The sequence below is a fragment of the Cavia porcellus genome, unplaced genomic scaffold (genome assembly GCF_034190915.1).
Source record: "Cavia porcellus strain 051 isolate PalLab524CR breed Dunkin Hartley unplaced genomic scaffold, mCavPor4.1 scaffold_18, whole genome shotgun sequence".
Taxonomy (NCBI): domain Eukaryota; kingdom Metazoa; phylum Chordata; class Mammalia; order Rodentia; family Caviidae; genus Cavia; species Cavia porcellus.
In genome coordinates this window covers 10,664,060-10,672,291 of record NW_026947501.1, presented here as the reverse complement: position 1 = coordinate 10,672,291, position 8,232 = coordinate 10,664,060, and the positions used below count along the sequence as shown (strand labels likewise).

The 8,232-nt window shown below is 48.9% G+C and overlaps 1 long non-coding RNA gene across 1 annotated transcript in view; it reads left to right on the top strand.

The window, feature by feature from the left end:
- The first annotated feature begins 1,615 nt into the window (after positions 1–1,615).
- The window catches only part of LOC134471261 (uncharacterized), a 105,891-nt gene continuing 99,274 nt past the window's right edge, over positions 1,616–8,232 (top strand). The window contains exon 1 of the long non-coding RNA XR_010040547.1: positions 1,616–2,003. This is a non-coding gene — a long non-coding RNA (uncharacterized LOC134471261). The remainder of the gene's footprint in view (positions 2,004–8,232) is intronic.

The window sequence follows — 8,232 nt, the reverse complement described above, 5'->3', positions numbered from 1 at the left end:
GACAGAGACAGGGCGCCAACACGGGGAGACAGCAGGGAAGAAATGGCGGGCAGTGTTTCCTGTGAGTGCCTTTCACTGGCCAGCTAGGGTAGTCTGGGCGACGCAGCCCTCAGGGGTCAGCCTCTTGAGGGCTAAGCATGCACGTAGGTGGGCCAAGTGGAGAGTCCTTAGCAACCCACATAATTACCACATGCAAGGACATATGCAGGTTATCTCCTTTACTCTTCAAACCTGCACTGTAAAGTGGGCTGCACCAGGTCTCAGAGTGCCAGAGCTTAGTGCCCCTCATGCCTGCCGGCTGAGTGAGGCTACTCAGCTTACAAAGGGGAAATGTGTTGAAACGTGTCCTCAGGGTTGAGTCAGGCCCACCCGGTCTCTCAACATGAAGTGGAACAAAAGTCACCAGAACGATGGCTGGGAGCACTTCGTGACTCTCCAGAGCCTTTTGGTGATTTCCCCACATTTGTACTTTTTATCCTAAAGGCCGGGCTGTGGTCGTCTGCTCACCACGCAGTTCTGTGAGAAAATAAGTCCTGTAGGGCGCTGTCAGGAGAGCATTTGGTGGAAGGAAGAGCTAATTCCCTGGAGCCAGAAGCTGGAAGGCAAGAACTGCCAGTCCTGAGGAGGCTGGATGCGTGGGGCCCTGGCCCAGACCATACTTCTAGCTCCCTGGAGCCCACTTGGGCTGATCGGCTTCCCTAACGGGTTGGGATGACTCATGCCCAGACTGGAGTGAGTGACCCGACAGCAGCAGGGGCAGCAGGCAGCGGACACTGACGTCGGTCTAACTCACTGTAAAGTAATACAGGCAAGTGTGGAATTGGATCTGAAATGCAAGGTCTGCTCACCACATAAATGTTTCATCGTTAGAGTCCCCACTGCGCTGGGGCAGGGGCAGAGCAGGCCGAGTCTTGTGTCCAGTGACTCCTACCTAGGGCAGGGGGAAGAGGAGGGCCCAGGGCGAGGCACGGGGGAGGAGAGGGTAGGTCAGCAGCCGGCGGAGGCTGGGGTCCCCGCCTCGCGTCCTTGACAGACTTGCTGAGTCACCGCTCTTCATCTTAGTTTTTCAGCTGCAAACTGGAAATGATTTCCCAGGGCAGCTCTCGTGCCCTTTCCTGACTGCAAAGGTCAAATGTGATAACACATGAAAGCATTCCGGAAGGTGGAAAGTGATACAGCAAATGTTCAAACACAAACACTGACCGTGACTTCTGGGTGGCCTAAGCCATAGCTGAGCTACTTTTTTTCACTTAACCAATGTTTACTGAGCACCTGCCATAGGCTTGGGGCTAATTATCTGCTGTACAGATTGGCAGAATCCTTTGTATATTTTCCACTCACCAGGGATGACCTTTATGGCTTTTATTTTAACATCTGCTTTTTAGGGTTGACAGGAAGTATGCAAGGAAGTCACATGGTTGTGAAACCAAGATGGGGACTGTATAGACTAAAATGAGATTTCCACGCCCCTGCTCAGTGCCTCAGCTTTACTGGCATTCTGCCTTTCTGCCTAAGGAGCTGCCGTCTGGGTCTGCACAGGAAGCAGGGACGCTAAGCAGCCTTGAGGTGCCATGGCAACCACAGGGGCTGCCACCAGGGAGTTCATGTCACGTTGCATTTTAAAGCACATCAGCTGTGGGTTCCACAGAAAAGAAATTCGTTCCCATTCTGTGAGGTGGAGACAGGGAAGAGAGGGTGTCTGATGCATTCGGCTCTGGCAGGGTGCTATCAGCAGGAGTACTTTAGCAAAGGGGACTTTGCACCTTTGGTGGTGCCAGAGCTCAGGTGACCAGATCCTTCCAGGGAGAAGCACAAATGCCTGTCTTGGGTTGTTGAATCCAGGATATCCTTGCAGGATTTAGTCTCAGAGCAGGAATCAAAGGACTAGAGGCCCTCACATGGTAGGGTGGTTCAGGAGTCCTTGTCTGACCCGAATGGATCCCCTCTCGATTGGTTCTAGGAAAATGACATCCTGCTTCCAAACCCCAGACCCACTGATTCTAGTAAGTAATATTTTATTTTTCCTTTCTTTAGTTAATAAATCAAACTTCCTATTGCATGCATGTTAGCAAATACCAAGTAGACATCTGATAAAAGCAGCCCTGGTCCAGAAGAAAATTATTTGTAAATTTTCACTAAATATGCATAAAATAGTATCCTTACTATAAAATAAAAGGAAGGGTTACGTGAGACAGGGTCTGGGGAACCTGAGGTCTCGGTCTTTTCAGTATGTGCAGGCGCTCAAGGACGCCGGGGAAGGGCGTGCTGGTGGGGAATGGAAACGTGGCCCCTTCAGGGCCTCCTCCGTCTTCTTCGGCCAGCAGAAGACCAAGTTCTCGGTGGAGTCTCAAATACTTGGAAAGAGGCCTTGTCTATTGGGAATCTGTGCATCTGCTCTCACTCCCTTTATCTTGCTTTTTTGTGATGCTCTTTAAACACATTTGGCCTCCTTATTTGTCCCATCTACCTGTGGGCAGACCAGGAGGCAGAGCAGAAGATACGCACAGTGCTAAACTGGGTGACTGTTGGATGGTGCGGGAGTCTCTTCCTCACTATCGTTAGTTAATAGGGCCATGATGATGATGACTGGCGGCCCTTCTGGGCATTTGTCTTATTTTAACTTCTCTTTGTAGAGATGCTTTATAATTTTTTAAAAGATGCCCAGCAGTTTGCTAATTTATCTTCCTTTTTTTTTTTTTATCAGACTCTGGATACTATTTTGGTTTAGAAAATTTGCTTATTTGTGCTTCAGGGAGTGGTGGCTGCCAGATATTTGAAGGAGACAATCCACTGGTTGGCTATTTTCATAAGTGCTCTGTTGGCTGCCCAGTCAATATTGATTTCTAGATTGCTCCCTCTGATCACACTGCATTGTGCTGCATTGGCCCAGAGTCTGTGTAAAGATTTTTAATGTGAAATGTTTGCTCCCTGGAAGCTGCTAATCCTCTTTCCTTTGGCTGAGTCCCCTGACTTGTCACCAACATCCTTCTTACTGTCTAAAGTGAAAAGGCCTGAGAAGGATCCATACTCGTAATTTGCTAAGCAGAGCAGTTAGGCTTTGACTCTGAAAGTGGTTAAAATCTTGGAATATATGGTGGAATGAGCCAACCAAGGAAAGTTCTTAAGGAAAAATAGTATGTTTTTCTGAAGGTTTAAGACTTTGAAACACCTTACTCAGAACTATTATACTGTATTTAGAAATAGAAATAAAGGTTAGCAGCCAAATTTTCCTTTGCAAAATTAGCACCTCACACATGCTGCTGGGAGCATTTGATGGAGCTGTGATGCTTAAGAGAAAGAGCATTTGCAAAAGGCTAGAAGAGTCCTGCGTATGCAATAGATACGTGTGTGCTTCATCAATAAAACATACAGCCGAGCCGAGGACTTGAAACGGGACTGAAGGAGCCACAGATAGAACCATGCAGCTGACATGAAGAGAGAGCCGTCCGTGGAGTGCAGGGGAAGGTGTCACTGATGTTACAGAATAAGGTCTATAAGGGGTTGAGGCCACAAAAAAGTTCATGAATTATCTCCGGGGAAAAGGGGAAATAACTCTTTTAATTGGGTGCTCATTACATGTTAGGTGTCACATATGTTGTCTCACTCAGTCACCGTACTCTATGGAACAGGTGTCGCTCTGTGCTTTTACAGGGGAGGAAACTGCTGAGCTCCCACAGTTGTTGCATAAGGCCATCTCTTCTCCGAGGAAGGAGCAGGAGCCGAGAAGGGGTTGGGGCTTGTTCTCCCCGGGGCTTTGCTGGGAGGAGGGCCAGGCATGATCATCCCACGTCCTCTGGGGGCTCGGGGTCGTGCTATGGGAAGTGAGTCCTGTCAAGAGGAGGTGGAAGGGGAGCTGGCCACGGTGGCCGTTCCCCAGCGTGAGCCCAGAGGGGCTGGCGCAGGCCGTCCTTAGCCTCGGGGTGGCCAAAGCCGCCCAGCTCTGCGCTCTTCTCCCTCCAGGGACTTGGCCAGATGCCCAGGCTCTGCTGATAGAGAATTGACACATTTCCTAAAATAGAAAGCCTTCTCACCTGCCTATTTTCCCCTTTTGGCCGAGCTACAAGGAGCCTCTTTGGTATAAATCTCTCTAGATAGGTTTGTTTCACTAGAAGAAACGTTCACATAAAAATGTGACTCTTGGCTCTCTTTGGTCTGACAGCTGGCCAGTTGCTGGCCACGGAGTTTGCAGCCCCTGAGCCTCGGGGCTAAGTGGACTAATGCGCTGGGTTGGGCGTTGGACAGGAATCTGTGCTCTTACTTCCTGTTTAAAAGGGAGAAGAGAAGCCGGAGGGACCTCGCTAACTACTCAGTGGAGCTCCTGCCCTTCCTGCAGCTGCCCAAGGCAGGGAGAGTTGAGTCTGGCATTAGAAGAGCCCAATTCACATTCAGGTTACATCATTCTTCCAGTCAAGAGGGCCTGCAGCGAGTCTTGCTCAGATGTTGTTTTCTCATCTGTGTAATGGGGTGACAGTCCCTGGCCTGCCTGCTCACAGGGCTCCAGTCCAGACCCATAGTGTGGGGGGCTGGGGGGCCCCTGTCTAAGTGTCAGGCCTGGGTAGAGGGGTCATTGTATTTCTCAAACTGACAAGATATAAACTTTTGATTAGAAATAAACATCCACGCAGGATCTGAAATAGGAAAAGGGAGCTCCGACCCAGCTTTCCACTCTGCTTATGGCCTCTCTGGCCCTCCCCCTGCCGCTGTCCCTCACTGATCACGGGAGGAACCTGCACCTCAGGGCACCTCCTGTGTCTGCTGTGTGGATGCTACATGGCTGCCTTAAGTCACTGTTCTAGCACACGCGTTCTGTGTTTTCTACAATCAGTTGATCTGAACTTGGATTTCACCCAGTGCAGAAGAACTTCTCCTTTTTGCTTATGTGGGTATGGGTTTGGTTTTACTTCTTTTTCTTTCTTGCCTTGTTTTGTCCTGGGAATCAAAGTCAGGACGCTGAGCTTGTTAGGCAGGTGCTTGTGCTACATCCCGGCTCTCTTTCCCTTTTTTGTGGTGGTAAGGATCGAGTTTCAGGCCTTGACACGCTATGCGTGCACTCTCTTTGGGCAGCTACACCCCCAGCTTGTTTAATTTCTTTTTCTTGATCTTGTTTTGATTTTACTGTTCGTGATTCAGCTGAAAAGGGAACAGAACTCAGCTGATGCAGTTTTGCAGCTTTGCCTTTGGAGAAAGGGAGAGAGGGGACCTTGTAAGGACAGTGAGGTGGTAGCTTTCCCTCCCACATGTGTAATTTAACCCCCAAAAGTAGTGGACATCAGACAGAACTGCTTTTCCAACTGACTTTGTGCCTCTGCCACATGGGTTAATTGGTGCTCGCACAGGGGCGAGCTCGGCAGGCCGTGCCCGGGGGCATTAACATGGCCCTCCTCGCTCTCTGTCAGCGAGGTGTATCACCTTGAGGGTGCAGTTGTCACACCCCTAACCTCTTCCCACTAGACAAGGCCGTGGCAGAGGGACTCTGCTTCCTGCCTCGCATGGCGGCTGGCCCTGGTATTTTGAGAGGATTCAGACAAAGACATACAGTGGGGAACAAAAAGCAATGGCACATGGCTGAAACAAGAGGCTTAGGAAGGGGATGTGCCCGATGGACTCGGAGCGGAGGGTAGTTTGGTTCGCTAAAAATGTTTATCAAGCATCTACCGTGTGCAAGGCGCATGGTAGACAGGAAGTAAGGGTAACGTGTGGCCTTTGTCTTCAGTAATTCTGTAGACTCTAAAGTGTCCCCGAAATACGAGAAAACCTAGGGGAGCTCGAGGGCCTAAAGCTGGAGGCAAGAATTGTGGGTGCAGAAAAGTGTCAGCTCTTCCAGCACAGAGGTTCAAAATGTGTGCTCAGGACATAATCTTAGTAAAGCTGCAGATTATGTTTAAAGCAAACATTTAAAAAGAGGGCTGGCAGGAGGAATGTGCAGCTCTGTGCCGCAGAGCTTCCCAGGTGCTTCAGTAGAGTCAGCCAGCAAATGTGCAGAGAAAGGAAACCAGGGGGCAGGCATGAATGTATTTGAATAGCTGTCCCTCCAGCCTGGGGCTGATGTTCCTCGCGCTGTTATGTTGCTGTTGCCTTGGTGACGGTGACAGCAAAATCTGACAGGCCCAGGGAGACCTTTCCAGGTTAGTAGATTCTTTGGCTTTTTGAACTTGTCCCAAAAAGTTGCTTGGTTTCTTCTCCCTGAGCACAGAGGAATGCCAAAGGCTGGGAATGTAGTACAGTAAAGCACTTGCCTAGCAGGCACAAGGCACTGGATTTGATCCCCAGCACTCCCAAAACAAACAAGCCAATAAGCACAAAAGAAACCCAGCAAGATATGAAATAAACGAGTGGAGGAGTGTCAACAAGGAACATTAATTTGACAGGTGTTTGGTCCCTACTATGTTTAAGTGTCTGTGCTAGTAACAAAACTAAGTGCCCCCTTACAAAACCCTACTTGGACCAGGCTCTTACACACTCGAGCTCAGGCACTGCCCAGCTAAATGAGCAAAGAATTCCAGACTCTAATTCTTCCAGTGGAAACATGGACTGTCCACATGAAAGATGAAGACAGAGAATCCTGCACTGGTTTCTGGTGGCCATTTGCCTATAGGCTTCGGCCTCATTTTCATGGTACTTTGTGAGTCTACCAAGTTTTGGAAGAAATGGCCTTTGTCCAAACCGTGCTTGTGTATGCAAGAGGCATTGGACCAAGAGACGGGGGAGAATAATTCACAGAATGGAGCACAAAGTCCAACATGAAATCCTGCAAGGGGAGGGAAACAGGCTTGCCTGTGACGAAGCTGGTCTCCTTATACAACACGCAGGGTCCCCAGGCTCTGGGAATCTCATTTGAAAACCTGAAGCGTACAAAGATGTATTTCCAAGAATTGGCACAGGTGATACAGGAGCCAGGACTGAAGGCTGGCTGGATGTCTGGAGTTGGACCATCCCCTAGAGAGGATGGTGGGCTGCTGGTGGTGGGGTTCAGAAGGCCTTCCAGGGGAAAATTTCCTGTGGGGTGCAGTCCTTTTGCCCCTGCTCACTTCTGTGCAAAGTAGATGCAACCAAGTGAGGTGAGGTTGACACAAGTTTGTGTTGGGCGTGTGTTATGGGAGACCAGCTCGGTATGGCCAGCTCACCTCCAGATTGCCAAAACCGTGAGGTTCTTATTACAGGTTAACTCCTCCCACCTCCTCCTCCTGCTCCTCCTGTTTCTCCTCCTCCTCCTCCTCCTCCTCCTCCTCCTCCTCCTCTTCCTTTTCTTCCTCCTTACCTTCTTCTCCTTCCTCAAACTGGGCTTTCTAACAGTATAAATATTTTCTTAAAACAGCTCCATGTCACAAAGAATTGCCCTTGGGTTAATCTGGGAGGTTCCTCTGACTCACTCAGAGAATTAGTTGATCTTTAGGTATCTCAGTCTCTTACACACGAAAACAGGACCATACTTGTCTGCTTTGGGCCTCAAAGCTGTGAGAAACTCAAAAAGAATAAAGAATATTTACATATTCATAACACCTTTGAGGTGGCATGAAACGTTTTCTGAGGTAGCCACATAGTGCGTGGGAAAACTTTCCTAGTGAAGTCTATCTTACTGTTTGTGCTTGTATCTTTTTTCTTTCAACTTCTGATCATTCCTGCATGGTAACTGATCACATATGATAATTGATTAATAACAAATAATAATAGCTGCTATCTACTGAGCAATTTCTATGTATGTCACTGTGCTAATTAGTATATTATTATTTTGAGTTCTTGAAACAGACACAAAAAGATGGGCGTTCCACTTTTATTCTCGTGGAAATGAGATTCAGCGAGGTTAGGGTACAGGCAGCCCAGCTCACCAGTGGTAGAGCTAGGGTTGGAAGTCAGGTCCGTGTGGCTCCAGAGTTGTACCTTTTCCACTGAGCTCTACAAACCTCTGGTTACTCAGCCTGCTGAAGACCCAGGAGTGGAATCTACCCAGAGAAGGCAGCTCCGAGAGGGAAAAGTGACCACAGAGTGCTTGGCTCAACATCAGCACTCAGCCAAAGGTGTGCTTAGGCTGGCCGTGGTGGTGGCTGTGGAACAGGGTCCTTTATTTCCTGTTCTCTGCCTTTGGCTAAAATGCCATCTGAAGATGAACCTACCTTTGTAAAGAAGACTGCACACTTCTGGTTCACAGTGCTGCAGGGGACAACAAGCTCAGAAAGGAAGAATTTGTGTGGCACAGGCTCACTACTTACCCAGATCTCTCTTGCACTTTGGGGA